At 39.1% G+C, this 22,101-nt stretch overlaps 1 protein-coding gene across 2 annotated transcripts in view; it reads left to right on the top strand.

The window, feature by feature from the left end:
- DOCK4 (dedicator of cytokinesis 4) overlaps window positions 1-22,101 on the top strand; it is a 474,953-nt gene that overhangs the window by 136,263 nt on the left and 316,589 nt on the right. The window lies entirely within an intron of this gene.

Consider the following 22,101-nt stretch of genomic DNA (forward strand, 5'->3'; position numbering starts at 1 on the left):
AGGCTAATTTGTTAACATGGAAGGATGAGAGATGAAAGTTGGGAAATCATCCTAATGAGATCATTCATTAATATTGCTCTTTTTTGTTGTTTTGAACTGTTTCACTTGGGTACTTTCATGGTAGCTCGTTAAAGAAGTGATTCCCTGGTGAACCACTTGGGGGTAATCCAGTGAGACAGAGATCCCACTTCCTATCAGAGGGTCTCTGGATCCACAAGAAGGATTTGGGACCATTAATTGAATGCAAGTGTGGACAGCCCCCAAGTGCAGGGCCCTGTGGGAGATGCCCAGGGATATAGAAATGAATAGGATACCACCTCTGTCTCTAGAAAGGTGAGACTCCCTCCAGCCAGTGGGGAGATTACTGAAAGTTTCAATATGGGATGGCATGCTTTTCTTTAGGTTACATAATAGGCTGATCCTTGCTCAAGACAAAAGTTATCATTATTTATAATAATTTGTATTTGTAATGTGTCTGAAACTGTGCTAAACACTTTGTGTGTATTATTTTTTTTAAATTTCATAATAAACCTATGGGATAGATATTATTATCTCTGTCTTACAGATGAGGAAACTGAGGCTTAGAGAGAGGTTAATAACTTGTCCACATTCACATACCCAGAGGGATGGAGCTGGAATTTACACCCAAAGCCAGTGCTCTAAATCACTGTATTAATTTACCTCTTCTGATCCAGAACAGTCTAGAAAAAGAGAACCTTCAGAACCATTACAGGATCCTTTAGAATCAATCATTTGATCATTTCAGTGAACTGATGAGGGATATAAGACATTTTTTCTATTTTATAGTTGAAGAAACTGACCTCGAGGGCTTGTTTGGAGCGAAGTTACACGTCTGTTACTAACTGGTAATGCTAGGTTGTGAACACAACAGCCTAGTCTTCTTAGTACCATTCCCAGTAGCAATGAAACAAATAGGAACCACTTACTATGCAGGAACTAAGTGATCTGGTGTTTATTATATTTTCCTTCAATCCATTTTCCCTTTCCCTATTGTGTGGCCATGCATAATTTTCTTGACTCTCTATATAATTACATACCTGCTTTGAGATGAATACTCTAAGCACAGTGAGTAATAGGCGAGATGGAATGTGGTCACCCTGTAAAGTCATTCAGTATCTTCCACAAAAAATGTAAATAAAGAAGCTGCGCCTGCCAGCAGATAGCCAGACTTCATCTGATAGGTGTCTGCTGTGGCTCTCCGTGGCAGTCACATGACAAGGATGTCAGAGTTCCTGGGGATTTCAAAGGCCGGCCTTTGAAGGCATGTTTTGTACCTCTCTGCTGCTCTGGGGAGTTTCCTCTTCCGTGTAGGTGCTAGAGGCCAGTCAAAGCTATCAACTCTAGGAGGGCCGGCAGGAAACCGGTCCCTGCCTGTTTCCTGCAAGAAATGAATGCCTCTCTGCAGCAAGCAGCAGGCCCAGTGCTTTACCATGTCATTTACACATTTTTTTTCTTTCTTTTTTTTTTTTTTAGCCCTCCAGTTATCACTCCATGAGCATGTACGAGACTTACTTTTTTTGCCCAGTATATTTTCCATTCCTTTACAACTTAGCTGAAGTTGAACCTCCTCTGGGAACACCTCCCCAGCTAACTCATACCCACGCTCCTGCCCCCTACCCCTCTTAGGATGCCTGGCATTGCTCTGGCCAGCCCTTCAGCGAGTCGGATGCACTGTCTCCATGGCCTTCCTTGGCAGGCCCTTGACATTGGACTGCCAGTGTGTTTTGTTTACTTGGTGTCATGGTACTTTCCAGTTCGATTCTAGGAATAGGATTATTTCTTAACTAATATGATTAGTTTTCCTGATTATAAATGTAATAATATTCATTGTGTAACATTTTTTAAAAGAGAGGTAAAAGGAAAGGGTATGAAATCACCCATGAACTTACCGTCTGGAAACAACCAGAGTGACCTTCTGGGCCATTTGCTTTCAGTGTCAGATGTGAATGGCCACTGTTTATGTTTGTTCTGTCCTTGAACAGAAGTTGGACACCTGAAGTTTTATCACGTGGGAGTGCCATGGACCTTTTAATGTTCTTTTTTTTTTTTTGATCTTTGGCCAGAAGCTCTATTTTGTGACAGTTCAGCCCATACGAGCTGCCTTCTTGTACTTGACAGTCCCCCATCATAATAGGAGCTGTCTAACAAGACAAAACACCTGTTTTCTCACCAAGAGAGAAAGCTGTATTACTTTTTGGATTGAAAGAACCATAAGCAAAAGAGAGACTGGCTTAGTGTCCTTACAACCTCTCATGTCGATGGAGCTGTGCTAAGTGGTGTGGAACTGGCTTATGAAATTTTTGCTCCACTTACCGGGATATTTTGCAGCTTCAAAACCTTTCATTTGCACAGAGTTCTGCATCTGCTAGAGTTCTCTGATGCAGATAATAGAATCCGCCCCAGCTGGTTTAAATGGGATTTGTTATGGGATATTAGCTGGCTTACAGACTCTCTGAAAAGATGCAGAAACACGCTCCAGGCTACATTTCCATGAACATTTCCTAGAACCACCCCACGGGACTAGCCTGACGAGCGAGCTGCCATTGCCGCCAGCCTCCTAACCACACCACCTCTGCCGCGACCCGTGAAGCTGCTACACGTGTGACTCCTGTCCTCACACCTCTGCATCACCTGTCCCAGCACTGAGGGTGTCCTGGGCCTGGCTCTTCTCTCACATAGTTCACTGCCGAATCAAATCTCACGTGTGAGTGACAGAGCCTGTTCTCATGGCTACACCTTCTGTTCACAAGGGAGGATTCACAGGATGGGGAACTGTCAAAGATAGCCCCTTCCTCTTTGGGGAAAAAACAGGAAAGAACAAGAGTTTAGATGCCCACTAATGTCCTTCTCACTATCCTCTTTTCTGCTTACAATGGGAATTCCATGGCAGTCCAGTGGTTAGGACTCGGCACTTTCACTGCTGGGACCCAGGTTTGATCCCTGATCAGGGAACTAAGATCCCGTAAGCCATGTGGCGTGGCCAAAACAAACAAATCAAGATATGCTCACATTGTAATGTAAGTCTCCCAATCCTACCCTGGCAAAACTGTAGAACACAAGCAGAGTCTGTATTCATTGTCTATTCATCTTTGGGAGGGTGCAAGTGAGATAAAAAGAGCATCAAGTAGAAGATAAGAGGTGAAGAGATCTTAAGCATCCCATTGGTTAAAATGCTTTTCATGTTTATGATTGTATCCTGCAGGAGTGAAGGGGGATAGGAGGTTGTGGAGAAAGGCTGGCAGGTAGTAAATGTAGGCTAAGTATTCTCCAGGCCTTTCAGAACCATAGCTTTCAGTTTCAAGAGAGTTTTCTTCCAGTTTGGTCAGAGTGGAAGGTATTGTAGATGTTTTTGCTTAATGGTGATTTATTTTAAACTGGGGAATTTTTCATACTTTGTGACTTTGAGGTGGACTCTCATTATTACTGAGTTTTCTGCTTATAACTTCTCTGTCCTTGGTGGGAAGGGAGGAAGGGAGAGCATCTGTGTGGAAATGTCCAGCTGAACCTGAGTATATGCATGAGGTCAAGATGATGAGCACTGTGGTCCCATCAGGGAGGACACAGTAAAACTCACAGGATGTATACTTCTGTTTATGCACTCGTTTTCAAATAGAATTGTTTAATGTCAGCTCGAGCTATCACCATTTTTGGTGCTGGGGATAGAGCAGCAATAAAGGTATATTAGCACATCTTAATGATCCTGACAATATATTCATAAAGAGGTGCTGTTTAAGGAGCTGAATATTCATTCACGTATTGACAACTGCCTTTACTTTGGTATAAAATATAAGATTTGAAAAATTAGCCTTGCTTTTATTGGAGACAGAACTGCCCCTTCAGAAAGTCTTATGAATGTTTATAATGCATTTTCCCACTTCCATGATTTCCTTATGTTCTTTTCCTCTTTGAAACTTACTTTGCTTTACACAAAGTAAATTTCACAGGAGGAGTGGATATTCATTGAGTCTTTTTTTTCAAGCTTTTTCATGCAAGTTGGACATTTACAAAAATATGAGGTTGGTAGGAGGATAGATGTCATAATTATCAACGTTATTATTGGAGAGAAATACATATCAGGAGTATCCTAACTAATATTTACTAATAGTAAATACTTCCTAGCTCACTGTGTGAATGAATGAATGGATGGATGGATGGATGGCAAGCAGTACTCTTCAGCCAGATCTGGATTCAGATTTCTGATCTGCTCCTTCCTAGCTGTGTTATGATGATCTCTCTGAGTCTGTTTCCTTGTCTTTATACTGTACAATTTTACTTACTCATAGGTGTGTTTTGAGAATTAAATAAGCTAATTTATGTTAAAAAAAATTAAAAAAAAAAAAAATTAGATGCTGCTGCTCTGGCTTTTGTTGAAGCACTCAGTAAACATTTCCATCACGGCCACTATCACCACTTTATTCTTCCCTGGGAAATTCCCAGTGAAAATTATCATAACAAAGACACTGGGAAGCTCTCCAGCAAAAGAATCTCTTAACATTAAAAAAAACCGTATACACTTGTGTGTGTGTGTAACATTATTAACATTTTCCCAGAGAAGTTATTTCCACAAAATAAAATTTGGGAAAGGCTACTACAAATCACAGTTACACTGATGATTCTTTTTCAAGCAAGACTTTGGTGTGTTTATCTTGAAGACATTTTAAGTGGCCAGAGAGAACTTAGAAAGACTTTGCTGTGTGTGCTGACCCCCCGTTCTGTATCACGCGGAAGGATGGGATAGTGAATAGGGATAGTGGGATTGATTGCAGGTGATAGCAAGGCTGGTGTGTAGCAGGCTCAGGGCTAAGTAAGCTCCGTTGAAGGAAAAGCCTTGTCTGCATCCTGGCTTCTGGGCATCTGTCTTGAGCTACCTCGTGAACCAGAAGCCTGGCACTTTGGGACAGGCTTTTCTAGTGTGGCTCTCAGTCCCTGTGACTGTGAATGTCTCTGAGGCTTAATTCTACCACTGCCTGTTGGTGTGACCCATGTCTGCAGTCCTCCGGGTGCTGGGGAAGCCAGCTGGGACAGCATGCAGCTGCTTTTCAGAGGGTGCACAGGGATCCCTTCTCTCCAGGGCCTGTACACATCCACCCAAAGTGGTGATTATTGGAAATGGTGATCTACATGTGTGTGATCTTGTCTTTGTAGGAAAGTCATGCACAGATGGGTTGGGGGAGGTGAGCAGTTTTTAACTCCATCCTTTCCCTTTTATATTGGAAAGTATCTCTGTGTGTGAAATGAAGGAACGCAAAAGAGAGAACAAGTGGTAAAGTGGGACATAAGAGATTATCATCTCAATGACCTCATAATCTTGTGAATTCGGGCCATTCTTTTCCTTTTAGGTCGTACATTTAACCTCTAAATGGATTAAAAATCAAGGAGGAAAACTCTTTTATTCTTTTTCTCTGGAATTCTCCTTAAAGGAGTTGGAGATGAAGTCGTCTCTCTGGTGGAGTTGGCAGTGCTTGGCACGTGTGTTTTCTCTCTGCCTAACGGTGAAACCTGCTAGTGGGCTTGATGTCAAGCCTGTGAAGCTGCTGAGTTGAATGTGGTGCTCCTTTTAGTCACCACCTTGGAAATGATCTTAATTCTTTCTGTTACAACCAAGAATTTTTCTAAGGCTTTCTCTTAAAAGTTAAATTCTTCATTTTAATTTTCAAGAAAAAAGTTTATTAACTTCTTAAATACATTCTCTTTCTTCTTCTGAGTTGGCGTAGACCTTGACAGCAGCAGTTGCGAGTGGTTGGCTGCACTGCACTGCAGGGGAGTTTAGTATTGTAAATCCAAGTGTCTGAAAAGGAGGATTTCTCCAAGTTTTGGACACAGCCATGCAAAAGTGTTCATATCCTCATCTCTGTAACTGTATCTGCATCCCATGGCTTTCATCCTTTTTCTTTGGCTATGTCCATGTTTATCTTAAATTAATTTTTATATTAATCAAAAAAGTCTTGCTTTAGTGGGCTATTGCTGATAAATCCAGTGTGGACACTTCTTTAAGGAAACAGGGTTGGTTAGTCAGGGCTGCATGTCTAGAATTCTCTTTGATCAATTATATCATGAGTTGATAAAATAATTGTATATCACTTTTGCTGTTAAATGAAATTGAAGGTAAATGCAAGATGCTTGTTATCATCACATCTTGACTTGATATGTGAAAGAGAATAGGCTCCTAAGTTTGGTCAGGATGGTTTTCACTGAAGTGAAAAAATTCTGAAATGTAGTATAATTTTGTGACTGTGAAATTGTCACATGTATATAAGAATATTATTGTGATTTGATTTGCCTAAGAATGCCATGAGTGGTTCTGAAGAAGGTCCAACTTCTGAATCTAAATTTCAGATTCTGAAATTTAGGCCACAGTAGATAAGGAACCCCTGATGGCCTCAGGTTAGATTTTCATCTTTAACCCAAATAAGGTTTTCTTTCAGTTTTAACCTATGACTTAGGAAGAGCTTTCTCTCCTGTCTGAACCAGAGCTCCTCACTCTCATTTCCCAGTTTTATAGTGGGAGCCTCAGAGATGTGAGAAAAGGAAGAGGAATCAGGCTTTGACTTTTGTCAGTGTATCCCCATGGAGCCTACTTCTAGAGTTCACTTTTTTCCTTTTCTCCTCTCTCCCGTTCTTCTCTCCTGCTTTACTCTGTTGTCTTTGTGCTTATTATCTGTCCCTGTTTCCTCTGAGACAGCAGACAAGCCTATAATCAAGGCTCTTGCCTGACTGAAGCTCTGAGAACTGGTTACATGAGGGCTTTGCCCAAGGGACTCAATATTGAATGTGTTCATGATTGAGTTAATGAAACAGGGATCAGGTGACAAATTTAGTTTATGGAACCCCATTCAGGATAGCAACCATTTGAAAGGGTTGGAAAGACATACCAGAGATTCTAATCAAGCAGCGTGGCTTAGATGAAAGGTCACAAATGAAATTTAATGTGAATTAGGCTAGGGTAATTCATACTACGAAAATAATTTAGGCATATAACATTGTTATCACTTCATACTGCTTTTGAAACCTCCAGCAGGAGAGGAGGTGATGCTTGCTGTTCCTTATAACAGAGGTTTTAATGATTTATTAAAAACAAAGAAATTGCCTAGACCATATATTGTAAAATAACATTTGCCATGGCAGAGGTGAAGATAGAGGAATAAAAAGGGGGAATGCAAAGATAAGGTGCTGTCACTGCTACCGGACTTATTTCTCTTCAAGGATCTATCCAAACACTGTTCAAACATTTCTGTTGAATATAATTCATACAGTATCTCCTATATTAGTGAAATTCCACTAATAGAAAATTGGTGTCTACACTCACAGGATATGTGTTTTAATTTACAAATTATACCTATGTACTATATATTCTTATTAAGCAGAGCATAAAGCTCTTCCAAAAACACATAAGATAAACTGTGTTATTTATTATCAATATTATAAAGTCTTTTTAATCAGGTAACAAATTCATATAATTTTAGTGATAGCAATGCAGTTAAATATGCTTCATTATTTTTAACCTAAGCTTACTTCTTTTGATATAGATATTTGAAGGTTAGTTTATAAATACTGATTCCAGCCTGTGTTACATAATCTGATTTTGCCTTCTTATGTTCAGATCTGATTGGATCTTCAATTTCTACCTATAACATATGGCTGATTAAGCTAAATCCGTAGAAAGGTCCATTTTTACCATTTTCTGTCTGTTTGCATGTGCTTATATTAGTGCTAACCTTAATCCATGTTTTCTTTGCAGGAATCTTTTTAAGCCACTTGCACATTTGTAAATGAGTTCAGTTCAACTGATGTAATCTTATTTATAAATCTGCTTAGCCAGGCCCAGGTGCATTGCAGTTTTCACCATATGCTGGGAACAAAAAACTGTGTGGATTCTTTCCTCTGGGCGAACCCCCTTTTTTCATGCCACACCTCACAGTTCCAGTAGCATGTGATTTAGGGAATGCACCAGGGAAAGCTCAAATATGAGACTTTAGGAGAGCTTCCTTTATTTTTATTTTGGGATTACATTTTTTTTTAATTGGAGGGTAATTGCTTTACAGCATTGTGTTGATTTCTGCCATGTGTCGACATGAATCAGCCACAGGTATACACATGACCCCTCTCTCCTGAACCCCCCTCCCATTTCCCACCCTATCCCAGCCTTCTAGGTTGTCACAGAATACTGGGTTGAGCTTCCTGTGTCACAGAGCAAATTCCCGCTTGGTTTCTATTTTACATATAGTAGTGTGTATATTTCCATACTATTCTCTCAGTTAATCCCACCTTCTTCTACCACTCTGTCCACAAGTCTGTTTTCTGTGCCTGTGTCTCCATTTCTGCCCTGCAAATAGGTTCATCAGCACCATCTTTCTAGATTCCATACACATGTGTTCGTATGCAATATTTGTCTCTCTGACTTCCTTCACTCTGTATATAATAGGCTTTAGGTTCATCCACCTCATTAGGACTGACTCGAATGAGTTCTTTTTTTTTTTTATAGCTGAGTAATATTCTGTTGTATATATGTACCACGACTTCGTTATCCATTCATCTGTTGATGGACATCTAGGTTGCTTTCATGTCCTAGCTATTGTAAAAAAATGCTGCAACGAACATTGGGGTACATGTATCTCTTTCAGTTATGGTTTTCTCAGGGTATATGTCCAGTAGTGGGATTGTTGGGTCATATTATAATTCTCTTCCTAGTTTTTTAAGGTCCTTTATTTTTAAGGTAAAAAAATTATATATTATATATACATATATAGTATATACACACACAGAAATCCTCATTTGTTCTCCTGTTCCCCAGTGGCTCATCTTGTGCACCTGACTCTATCAGCGGTTGTAAATTTATTATTTAAAGTAGAGCCACCTAACTTCTTCCTCCCATCAATAACTTCTTGCACAAAGGCCAATTATGTAAAAACACCCAGAGCTGCTCTTCTTGGGGCAGCAGCATTGAAGGACTGGGAACTCATCTGCCCTCACCTGCCTCGTTCCTTTCCCACCTGCCCCTTCCTCGCTCCCAGGCAGAGCTAGCAGAGCACAGTTTGACTCACGATAATTAGGAAAGACTTCTGTCTAATCTTAGTATCAGATCTCTCTGTACTTCTCCTTTGCTGTCTCTTCGTTTTTCTCTCCTGGATCCCGAGATTCTTATCAGTGATCCCATTTCCCTCTTTGCCTTCCTTTAGGAAGAGCTTAGCACCAGCTCCGTCTTTTGTGTTGAGCCTGGTATGGTGTTCAGTTCCATCTGTTGTATCTTGCAGTGTATGGAAATGCATGGGATACATTCTTGACACCAGGCCTACTCCTGGCTTTATCTTGCTTTCTTGCCTTTATTTTCCTTTGCTCCATATTTAATTTACATTTTATTTTTGCATTAAACAAGTTAAATTTTAAATTCCCATTATATTGTGTGTGTGTCTATAGCTTAAATTACTTTAATCTCTTTTGGAATAAGTACAAGGGCTCTAAAAATATGCCCTATTTTATTGTTATTCAAAAATCAACCTTAATATATTTGGAAGGAAAGTTCTAAATAAATGTAAGTGAATTCAAAATGCAGTGAATGATTTAGACTTGCTTTGAGAGTAGAGACAGGTAAATCTGATGTTACATAAAAAATCTTTTTTCTCTGTAAGAAATGGTAAATAAATCATCTTTATTTCTTTATTTTGTAGATCTGTTGTCAAGTTCAGAGGCTAGTTTAGAAAAGAACATCCAGGTTCTCTTTCTAAGTTAACAGTTAATACAGTCCTGACTTCTGTGTGGTTTTTGATCAGGGGTTTCATGCTGGGATTACTTGGAGAATGAAGATTGTGTTCTCTGGAAATTGAGGTCAGTTGTGGTAGGGACAAATGGAGATTTATCAAGGTGTGTAATGATAGAGTTCGTTATTTTGAAATTGGAAAGTGATATTAAATGAGTCTTATCTGAGGAATTAAAGGTTTTGTAGTCCCAAACAGGATGCAGGAGTCATTATTTTGCTGCCTGGCCCAGAAATGGAGGTAGTTCTGAATGTCCCCTTCCTGAATGCTTTAATTTGTTCATTGGTCCCATTGCAGGAGTGCTTCCTAAGAGGCCTTGAGACCTCACACACAGGAGGATCTGGAGAAGCTTCCAGGCTGAGCTCCTGCACAGCTGTGGTTGGCCCCTCTAGCCACCATTGCCTCCTCCTGACCAGCTCTCCTCTTCACTTGCGATTCATCTTTCATTACTCCTCTTTTCCCCAGGTGTTTGGGTCAGGTTCCAGCCTGAGGGATTGATTCATGGTGTGGTGATGATGATATAGCTTACATTTCCTTTCCCTGGGACCTCTCTCCTTCAGGTTCTGACAGACCTAACTGGTTTTGCAAGATCTAGTTATTGCACACATACCATTGGGAGAGAAAGCAAGTGAAATTCTAAATAAGCCATGGAGACAAATCCTCCTATTTTATAGCATAAATTGAGTATTGTCAAGTGTTTGGAAAGAGCCTTTTTTGGTTGTTGTTGCAATGTCTGTGTCACTTTGCAATTAAGCTGGATGCCCCCTTGGGTTGTACTAATTATTGGGGCTTTCTCATGAGAGAGGGCAGAGTTACTTCTTAAACTTTTGAAAAACAAGAGATTGGAGTAGGGAGGAAATAAGTCGAATAATTTTTTTCCCTTACAGAAAAACCCCTTTAAAGATATGCACATGTGTCAAGTCATAAGGTGAACAGGGGTGTGCTTACTTGCTTTGTGATATGGTCTGTAGCAGTGAAGTCTGAGTGTGCCACCTTGCTTGCCCTTCCCTTGAACTTCAAACCCTTGAACTTGATCTGAGGAGTAGAATATAAATAGCACCCTGGGGTCTTGCATGTGGCCAAATATTGTACTATAATTAGTAAGGTTTATGGACTGCTATTGCCTCTCCAGAATGATGGCTGGCCAGTAAGAATGAGTGCTTTTATTAGCTCCAGGTTTTGAATAAAGAGAATTGAATCTCTTTTATATATGAGTCCTTGGAAATAATAATAATTTAGATGAATAAACTCGGGGTGGAGGAGACTATAGTATTTAACTGGCTTTTCTCTTGGCCTTTAAACTGTCAGTTTGGTGATATGGAAAGCAGAGCAAGAAATTGGAATCATATGTGTGCGTTCTATTAAGTGATTCTAAAACAGACGAGCCTTATATGTGGTATAAATTATGCAACTTTCATTGAGCTTTAGTTTGTAAAACTGTAACATGAGAGTGAGAAGAAGAGCAAAGAGCTTAATAATATCAGAGAGGAGTGTGGAATCACTAAATGGACATACTAAACGGGAGTGGTGGGAGGGAGTAGGTGTTCAAAGTCTAGTGGCTGCTGTGAGGATGCTATAGCCATTATTGCTGGTGGGTGAGTGGGAAACAGCAGAACTTGTTATGTAATAGTCTGGGGCTGGGTGTAGGGCATCATGACAGAAAGTGGAGATACAGATGGTAAATTGATATGTTTGGAAACAACTCTAACCCAACACAGGCCTGATGATCCAGTATGGAAATAACGTAACTTTGTAATTGGTTTCAAAGAAATCTAGCATGGGAATCTGTAATACCATATATGCCCCAAAAGGAGGAAAAAGGGGGGGAATAGGAAAGAATGTTGAAAGTTTAAAATTCTACTGAATGCAACACATATTTATAGAGTTTTCTCTAAGAGGAGTGTTGAAATCTGGATGTTAAAAGATAGCTTAAATATATGTATTATGTATATATGTATACACACACACACACACATCTAAGTGGTTTCCCAGGTGGTGCTAGTGGTAAAGAACCCACTTGCCAATGCAGGAGACATAGGAAATGTGAGCTCAATCCCTGGGTTGGGAAGATCCCCTTTAGGAGGGATGGCAACCCCTTTCAGTATTCTTGCCTGGAGAATCCCATGGACAGAATAGCCTGGTGGGCTATGGTCCATCGGGTCTCAAGGAGTCAGACACAACTGAAGTGACTTAGCATATACATACATACATATAGTCTTGCCTGGAAAATTCCATGAACAGAGGAGCCAGGAGAGGTACAGTCCATGGGGTCACAAAGAATCAGACATGATTTAGTGACTGAGCAGGTACTTATTTATAAAAAATTACCTGTCTCATATATGTGTGTAACTGAATCACTTTGCTATAAAGCAGAAATTAACCTTGTAGATCAATTATACTTGAATAAAATTAAAAGTCTGTATATATGAAAGTGAAATAGTTCAGTCGTGTCCAACTCTTTGTGACCCCCGTGGACTATAGCCTACCAGGCTCCTCCATCCATGGAATTCTTCAGGCTAGGATACTGGAGTGGGTTGCCATTTCCTTCTGTATATATACATAAAGATAAATATGAACATAGACCCATAAATACAGATATGAATATATAGGGAGCTATCTAGATTGACCTTTTTAAGGTTTTAATTAAAAGCGAGGCTTCTGAAAAATAAATTGGAATAACCTTGGGAAGATATAAGCATTTTCTTTTTTTGCCTTTTTGAAAAATGCCTTAATATTTTTCATAATGCTATCAAATCATCTCACATAATAATACAGTATCATTTGAACAACTCTAGAGGTTCTCTCCTTCATATTCTCAAATTTTTATTGAAAAAATATTTGCAGCCAGGTGCAAATTAAACTTTTTATTGTTGCAAAATATCATTCTTTTCTCTGATCTTTTTCTGACCTATTAATGGCTTCTCTGAAAATGCGATCATTTTTAGATCTCTTATTTCAGAAATTAACAGCAGAAGGTGTTGAGCCTACTTATTCATCTCCTAATTCCTCCTTCACTCTTCCTGGCTCCTCTTTTCCTCAATAAAAGAGGTCATTTGAAAAGAATCTGTAATTTAGTGTCATGGATACTTCCCTACCTGAAAAGTATAACCAATGTGTATGCAGAAACTTCAAGGTTTTTTGTAATCTGGTGCCACTAAATTTTCTCTCCATCATATGAATAAATCCTGCTGCTGAAATGTTGTACCACATCCTCTCTGAGAGTTTTTTAACCTTCCACCCCCAAAGCCTTGACGAATTCCCAACACATTCCTGAAACTTTTCATTACAATCCCTGTCCACCCTCATTTTTCTATTCCATTGCCACAACTCCCTAAACCTTATTTTTTTTTTATCGTACTAGCAGTTGATATTAGTGTGAGGTTAGTATTGTATGTAGTATTATATAGCACTAATATGTGTACCTGATACTGTCTTAAAAAAAAAAAAAAATTGAGCAATGGCTGTATTTTACTCTTAGAATTAATACCCGGGGCAGGAGGAGAAGGGGACGACAGAGGATGAGATGGCTGGATGGCATCACTGACTCGATGGACATGAGTTTGAGTAGACTCCGGGAATTGGTGATGGACAGGGAGGCCTGGCGTGCTGCGATTCATGGGGTCGCAAGGAGTCGGACACGACTGAGCAACTGAACTGAACTGAACTGAGGCCATATTGCAAAGCTGCAAAGAATTTTCACAAATCACTGATTCATCTGTATATTACTGAATCAGAAATTATTAATTGTGAAATACTGAGCTAAACATAAAACAGCCCATAGATATTTTTGGTTCAGAATTTGCATTTTAGTAATATTTGGCAATCATAATTTGTGTTGATGAGTTGAAATCTTATGTAGACTTTAAATCAGTGAAAAATCAGAGTTTATTTCAATCAGCAGTGTCCTTATTGTGAAAGTTAATGGTAAAAGAGGAAATTTGCACTAGAAGCTGGAGCTATCTGTTGTTGGTTTTTTTTTTTAAATAACTTCCCAGTGAATTTATTTGACTTTTGTTTAAGAAAGGACTATCATGACTACTTTTGTAAGTCATTGATAATAATGGCTACTTTTCATTTTCTACATAGATAGTTGTTTGACAATGTGGAAGAAAAATTTGAATTCAATACTGAAAAGTATTTTTTTCTGCATAAGTATAATGTTCTATAACCTATGCAGATGACGTGCTAACTCACTTCAGTCATGTTGGACTCTGTGACCCCATGGACTATAGCCCACCAGGCTCCTCTGTCCATGGGATTCTCCAGGCAAGAATAATGGAGTGGGTAGCCATTTCTTACTCCAGGGGATCTTCCTGGCCCAGGGATTGAACCCAGGTTTTCTGAATTGCAGGCAGATTTTTCATTGTCTGAGCCACCAGGGAACAGTTCATTTCAAGTCAGGGAATAAATCCAGTGACTTTGGCATTTATGGGAACACAGCTACCCCCTACTGGTCCACTTGCCTCTTATCTCAGCAGGAGGCTGCCCATAAAATTTAAACAAAACAAGACTGATCCAAAGATGACCAATACTTTAAAGACTTTTAGGAGAAAATCTTCTTTAAATTCTGGGAGAAAATGCCAGATTTTGTTTATGATGGCGAATCTCTTATTTTAGAAGGAATGCTACAATAGATTTTGCAAAAGGAAGTGAGAACAACCAGTTCTGAGATCCTGCTCTTTATCAGACATGCTAAGTGTTGAGACAAATCCTCCTAAATCCTTAAAATAGGTCGGTTTGAGGTTGTCATTAGTATAGATAAAGTAATGATGCTCATGAGGGGTTTTAATCACTTGCCCTGGATCATAAAATTAGCAGTGGTATGACTAATATTCAGATTTAAGTCTCTAAGTCTCCAAGCCCATCCTCTTTCCAGCCCATCTGACTTAGATTCATTTTGAAGATCAGTTGTTAGGTGTGTAAATATTTGGTCCCAATACTGAGGCAAAACCCTTCTGTACTTAATATCCCATGAATTATGAGGATTTCCAGTCTGACTGTTGGGAACAGGTCTTGTGTGAGTTCCAGACGCTATTTCTTCTAATCCCTCAGGGTGATTCCTGCCCCGCCCCACACTCATGTGGTTTCCTCACATGCCTGCACTGATCGGTCTTCTCCTAAGTACTCGAGGTAGACCTTCTGCAGACCTGTGCAGTTCTTTCTCTTTGTAACTCTGTCCTCTCTTCTTCTGTAAGCTTCCTTGATCTCCCAGACCCCCAACTCTATTTCCTCAACTCAAGGAGTCTGCTGGACTCCATCCGGGCTTCCTCTCAGGGCTCTATGGCCTGGACTGTCTTTCAGGGCAGAAAACTGGGAAACCCCATGTGTGTCTCATCTCTCAGGGATCACTGTCCTTTGATGTCTCATGTCCATTGTATTAAAAACTATTGTTACATAGATTTTATTCAGTTTTTTGGTTGTTTCAGGTAGAAGATTATATCTAGTTCCTATTACTCCATCTCAGTTGGAGACTGAAGTATTAGATGTAAATTTTCACTGAAGGATTTTTTTTTTTCTTTTCCCATTTGTCAGCTTTCTGGGAGACTATTTTCCTTTCCCTTGTTTTTTACTTCTTTATTCCTGGCCCTTATCCTTTATTATGGGGCTTCCCAGGTGGCATTAGTGGTAAAGAACTTGCCTGCCAATACAAGACACATAAGAGGTGTGGGTTCAATAGGAGCCTGGCAGGCTACAGTCCATAGGGTCGCAAAGAGTCAGACATGACTGAAGCGACTTAGCATACATGCATGCATGCATCCTTTATTACAAGGGTACAATTTCCCTGAATTGATTTTTTCTACTGTCTGAATTTTCTCAAATATCTCTAGCTGGGACAAACGAGAAACTTGGTTCTTTGGCACGAGCCCCGGGTTTGAACAAAGGCTAACTGGTATCCATTGCTCCCTGATGGATGTTCTTTTTGTTAATTCAAAGGTTGTACAGATGATGATTGCTTACATGGGTTTGATTGATTATTGCCTTTTATATTGTCTTGTGTCAATTTTAAGGTATGATTGGCCAGGATTACTTTTTCCACTAGTACTAATAAAAGCTCCCAGAATCTAACAAATTAGACATATATCCAGCAAAGAAAAAAGCTCAAATCAGATGCAGGTTTTCTGTTGACAAGTTTGTCCGTTTTTTTGTTAAATACAGTTGTTATGCAAGAAACAGGGTACTGAGCAATGATTTCCCTAAGCAGTTGTTCAATATGCCATGAATATAAACTTATGAATGATAAATGATAGCTAAGGGGAATTTGCTTGCTTTTTGTTCCATGAAAATGTACTATTATTTTTCTTCACATCATGAAGCATACATTTTAATATATATTTTTTTGTGCCAAATGGCAGTTGACATATATTCTCTCATCTTTTAAATGATATCCTTCTTAAGGGCAGTACCTTTGATATATGTTAGGATTTTTTGTGTGTGTGGGAGGGAGTCAACAGTGCTGTCTTGAACAAAATGGCAAACTTTCACCAGCCTATCAGATTTAGGGGCATGGCTTTTAAATCTACTAGTTATTAACATGTCATGTGGTGGTGGTGGTTTAGTCACTAAGTCGTGTCTGACTCTTGCCATCCCATGGAGTATAGCCTGCCAGGTTCCTCTGTCTATGGGATTCTCCAGGAATACTGGAGTGGGTTGCCATTTCCTTCCCGAGAGAATCTTCCCCACCCAGGAATCGAACCCAGGTCTCCTGCATTGCTGGCAGATTCTTTACCGACTGAACTATGACAGAAACCCCTTAACATGTCATAGAAAGGAGTTCATATGTTTCAGGAGGAAAATGCCCTTGCTTGTTTGACAGATATTACTGAGCAATTATTATCTTTCAGGTAAGTGCTGAGTTTTGGGTCCATATGGATAAAAAGACTTAATCCTAGTCCTCAGCCAAGGACGTTTAGTGTCAAATGATTGTTATACCACGTTGTAATAATCACTTACTGGTTTGTTTGTTTGTTTAATAAGTATGTATTGAGAATCTGCTGTTTGTCAGATACTATCACAGTCTGTGTGTTCATAGCAGGAAACAATTCCCTGTCTCATGGAGGTAACAATGAGGGGTTGCTGGGATGGGGTTATTTAGTAAATGCTATAAAAGTGAATTAATGTAAAGAGATAGTTCTTAACAAAGGGAAAGGTCTATATTGTCCACTGGTTAGGAAAGTCTTTTTTGTAAAATGACATTTGAGCAGAAACCTTAAAAAAATTAACATAATCATGCAGTCATGTGAGGAAAGTGTTCTAGACAGAGGCAGTATAAAAACTAGAAAAAGAACGTGTGCTTGACATGGATTGTAGAATCACAGAGAGAGTGGAGTGGCCGGTGGAATGAGCAGGGGAGAATGGCGCAAAGTTCGCTCCGCCCAGAGAAGGGGTAGGGGGAGGAGCCAGATCACCTGACTTTTATTACCGTGGTGGGAAGAATGTGAGTGAGATGGGAAGGATTCAGTGTATAGGAGAGATCTGAGGAACTTGGGTGTTAGAAGGAATCTGGCCGATTGCTGTCCTGTGAAACAAGGGAAGGAGCTTTGCGGGTGGTGGGGGGCCATGAGACGCTATTGAAACACTAGTCCAGGTGAGAGAGTACCGCAAGCTCTGGCTCAGGTGGGGTTAGTTATGTTGTGAGAGTGGTCAGTTTAAGACTTCAGGATATATTTAGAAGGACGCATACTTGGGTTTGCCGAAGGGTTGGTTGTAGGGTGTGGAAAAGGAAAGGAATCAAGGATGGTTCTAATGTTTTTGGTCTTTACAGCTGATAGAATTCTGTAGAATTCAGGATATATTTAGAAGGACGCATACTTGGGTTTGCCGAAGGGTTGGTTGTAGGGTGTGGAAAAGGAAAGGAATCAAGGATGGTTCTAATGTTTTTGGTCTTTACAGCTGATAGAATTCTGTTTAGTATAGAGTTTGAAACTAGGATGGAATGAGGGGTTTTGGAGGAGGGGGTAGGAAGAAAGAATGTGATTTTGGACCTGGTATGTTTAATACACAGGTTAGACATAAATGCAGATATCAAGTAGGTACTTGACTATATGGATGTAAAGTGAAGGGAGGAGTTGGAGCTAAGAGGTATAAATGTCTTATGGCATATTATAATGAAAGGAGAAGAAACAAAATTCATGTATATTTCTGAGCAGTAAAGAAATAATATTTAGCATTATCTAACACAGAACATATTTTTTTCAAATGAAGACTTTAAAGCTGGAAAAGTAGAATGCGATGCCCAAGGACACACAGGATGTTGGTGGCAGCCATGTCACTCAACCCATCATCAGTACTACTTCCATCTCAGTGCACAGCTCACCATCCATGTTGCCGTAGTAATAGAATAGGTGGAGCTCCACTAACATAAAAGCTGAGGATGGTAGCAGAGGTGTTGGGCAGTGTTGAAGAGCGCAGATTCTGGAGCAAATTTCCTACGGTTCTAATCCTGGATCTCTCACTCACCCTGTGTGTGACCTTAGATAAATAACCTAGTTTCTTTGCACTTCAATTTCCATATCTGTAAATGTGATCGATAATAGTACTTACCTCATAGAGTAAATGGGAAGATTAATTGACAAGGTATATATATATATATATATAGCACTTCAAACAATATCTTTTAGATTGTTAGTGCTATTCAAGTGAAGCTGCAGCAGCAGTAATAATAATAACTAATTTTAGAGTGGAAGCTAAGCACTTTCACTACAACTTCTGGGAGACCCAGAATTGGCTAGGTATCTGGGAATATTCAAATACTACATATAAACCCTATTGCAGTCAGATATTCTCATATCCTTTCTATCCAAGTTTGTTCTCTTGCTGACATTTGAATCTCCTGGTGCTGGTAATTAGTTGGAAACAAACTCTGCTCTTTTGCATCATTTTGTTCTTTTAATTGACTGTATTCTGTGAGAGTGGCTTATCTGCCTCTTCATTAAAGATTCATGATTCTGTGATACCTTATTCTCTCCATTGATGGCTTTTATGGATTTCTTTTTAATAGAGATCTTAATCTAGCCTTTAGCATTTTAAACAATGTCTTGGTTATCTACACTGTAATTTCTCACTGGTGTGTTTTTATGTTATCAATGCATCATTGTATATGGATCAAAACAAGTAAGCTCCTGTTTTTAAGGCTCCCATCCTTTGTGGTTAAGAATTGATTTATAGCAGTCTCTTCAATGTAGAAGAATTGATTATGATTGTTAGTGAAAGTGTTAAGTTTTTCAGAGGGAATGATGAGATTATTGATTAGGTTCTTTTTGATTATAAAAGAGATTTAATGACATCATTTTGGTCAAGACATGTGAAAGTCTCTTTCTGTTTCATTGGGTAGGTAATGATGTCTGTTTATTTTCCTCTTTTGCCTGACATGCTGATTGTCAGGTAAGGTGAGTGAATAGAGTTATTATTGCCCATGGATAATCGGTTATTCCTATAGCAAGCAGTTGAACAGCAAAGATGTAATTTTGTGTGGCATGTGCATTATCTACTACCTTCCCCTCCCCACCCCTGATGTATTAGCTCTAATTCTTGTCATGTGATATTCAAGGAATTATCACTCAGCACATACTGGCCTAGTCTTTTCTCATATAACTATAGATTTTATTAGTCTTTGCTGTCTTGGATATGAGTTTTACCAGTCATGTTTGCTAACTGCCTGATTCTTTCTGGTCTGTAGTCCAGTATCCTTCTTCATATATTGGCCTGATCTTCCTGTCCCAAGGCACATAAAGCATGAGAATAATATCTCCCCATCGTTGACTACTCTGGACTGCAGTGATATCTGTTCCAGTGAGCAGAGTTGGGGAGTCACTAAAATGATAAGTTAACATCCTCGGAGATGATCACTCTTTATCACCTTGCAGCTGGTTATGGACTTTCATCCTGTTATGGACTGGAGAACATTTACTTTGACAGCTGCACCCCTATAAACCCACAGACTGGTGCTGTTAAACCAATGCGTGTACCGCTTGACTCTCCAGAAGTAAAAAGGGTCAGTCTGGGGCCCAAGCAAATATGTTCTGTCTGCTGTCAAATCATAGAATTCTAGGGCTGGAGGGATCATGGATATCATGTCAGTTTTCTCCTTAAAGGAAACTTACAAATGGAGTGTATTTGCCAAAATAAGAGTTAATAGCAGCACAGGAACCCTAACTGAAAAGTCTCTATAGTCCTGTGTTAACCTTATGGTGAGATGAACCAACAGGCAGAGTGATAGAGTAGAAACAGTATCAAGTTTACAATTTGAAGACTGGAGGTTTTATGCCCAGGTCTGTTGTTATATAGTAGTTTTATGAGTCAAAGTAATTAACTGCAATCATTTTCAAAATTGTTCATTATCCATTGAATGGTGGATTTGTTGGTGACCCTGCTTTCATCTGAAATTTGTCTGTTCATTGAGTTATATCATATTTTGATACGTAAAATTTGTTCAAGATTGTGATTGGATAGAAGAATGCTGACTAATATGGAAATACACTATGACCTCATTTTCTTTTCTTCCCCATTACCTTGAGGTCAGGGGAAATATATTTTTTAACTCCTATACTTGTGTATTCTTATCTACTTTGACAGCTACACCTCACGACCTTACCTCTCCTGAGAGATAATAATTGGGCATTCTGTGACCTTCCTGTCACAATAGATGGGTACTAGAAACTCTGGAAGGATTTTTATTAGCAGTGTTCATCACTGTTTTCCTGTTAAACCCAAGGAAAATAGTTCATAAGATGCCTCAACTAATGGTTTCAACTTAGGGCTGCATCTCAGTCTGAACTGGTATGTTTATCACTGCCTTACTAAAGAATAATATTTAGTTATTGTTAAAAATGTAAAAAAAAAAAAAATCGAAAAACAATAATTACTTCCAAGTCCGTCACCCAGAGATAACTACTTTAGACATTATATGTACTTTCTGTCTTTTTAATTGCATGTTTATAGAGTCTCATATATATAACTGTACATTCTTAATGCATGTATGTATAATTTATACATTTTTTAAAAGGAGTTACACTAAACATACTATTTTAGAATGTGATCCTTTCATTGAATGATACAATGATACGGCAGGAAGGCCAGGGGTCTCCAAACGGAGGAAACAGGCTGCAAGTGTCTCTTAAAATTCTGTGTTGCTGTGATGACACCTGGTTCCACCTGAACTTAACTTTTCTCAAACCTTGAGCTAACCAATGCGTTTTTCTTATGGAAATGTTTTTCTTAAGCTAGGTTAGTGAAACTGTATGTGCTTTGGAATTTGCCTTTCTTCAAAATGATTGCTAAGCTAACTTTTTTCCTTTTCTCAAACCTTGGGCTAATAATAACTCAACAAACGAGTATTCATATCAGTTGTTTATGGCTGGGGGATGACACACCTCATGCCATCCTATTTCAACAATGCATATTGTGGGAGGGGGCCTGGTGAAACTCCTTCAAGCCTTGAGGTGTCTCACTGATTAATAACTTTCTAACAGACTTAAAACAGCCTCCAAAACTAGCAGGGGAGGCACCCTCTGTCCGCCTTCTGATGTCTGTGTCAGAAACGTTCTCTGTCCCTTTTCACTTTAATAAAACTCTGCTACACAAAAGCTCTTGAGTGATCAAGCCTGGTCCCTGGTCCTGAAGAAGCTAAATCTTCGGAGATCATGAATCCAACACTGTTCACCATAAGCTATCAACATCTTGGTCAGTTTTTCATGTAGTTAAATTTCCTTCTGTATAACATCATTCTTAATGCTAGTATCCTTCTGTGTGGACATTATGAATTATTTCATCGAACCCCTATTATTGGACATTTTAAAGCAAAAGTGCAGAGTCTACCTGTGGCATCATTTCCCATATTTTTGTCATTCAGTATGAAAGCCTTTCTATTTAGTATTCTAATCAGTAGATAAGATTTGATAATATGGAAGCTAGAGATTTAATCTTGATCATTTGAGAATCCTGTTGAAGGATTTCCACTTAATCACTTATTGTTCTTTCATATTGATTAAATTTTCTCTGTAAAGTATTTTGACCCAGTTTTAAATTGGGTCAGCATACATATGTGAAGAGTCTTTATTTTCCCAACCAGTGAGCTACATATAAGATGGCTTGAGGCTGTGCCTGAGTCATTCACATTTTATTAATGAAAATATATGCAGAATGAATAAGGCAGTTACCAGTGGAATGCACTTGATTTGTAGTGGAGACTGAAAATTCAAATGTTTATTGGTGCCAGGCATGAGTAGATATGGCCAGGGGTAAGTACTAGGGATATTCAGAAGCTGTTTTCTCATCTAAAGAGGCCAGCTTTTATTTAAATCAAATTACATTGTTAGTATGGGAAATAAGG

The sequence above is a fragment of the Bubalus kerabau genome, chromosome 8 (genome assembly GCF_029407905.1).
Source record: "Bubalus kerabau isolate K-KA32 ecotype Philippines breed swamp buffalo chromosome 8, PCC_UOA_SB_1v2, whole genome shotgun sequence".
Taxonomy (NCBI): domain Eukaryota; kingdom Metazoa; phylum Chordata; class Mammalia; order Artiodactyla; family Bovidae; genus Bubalus; species Bubalus kerabau.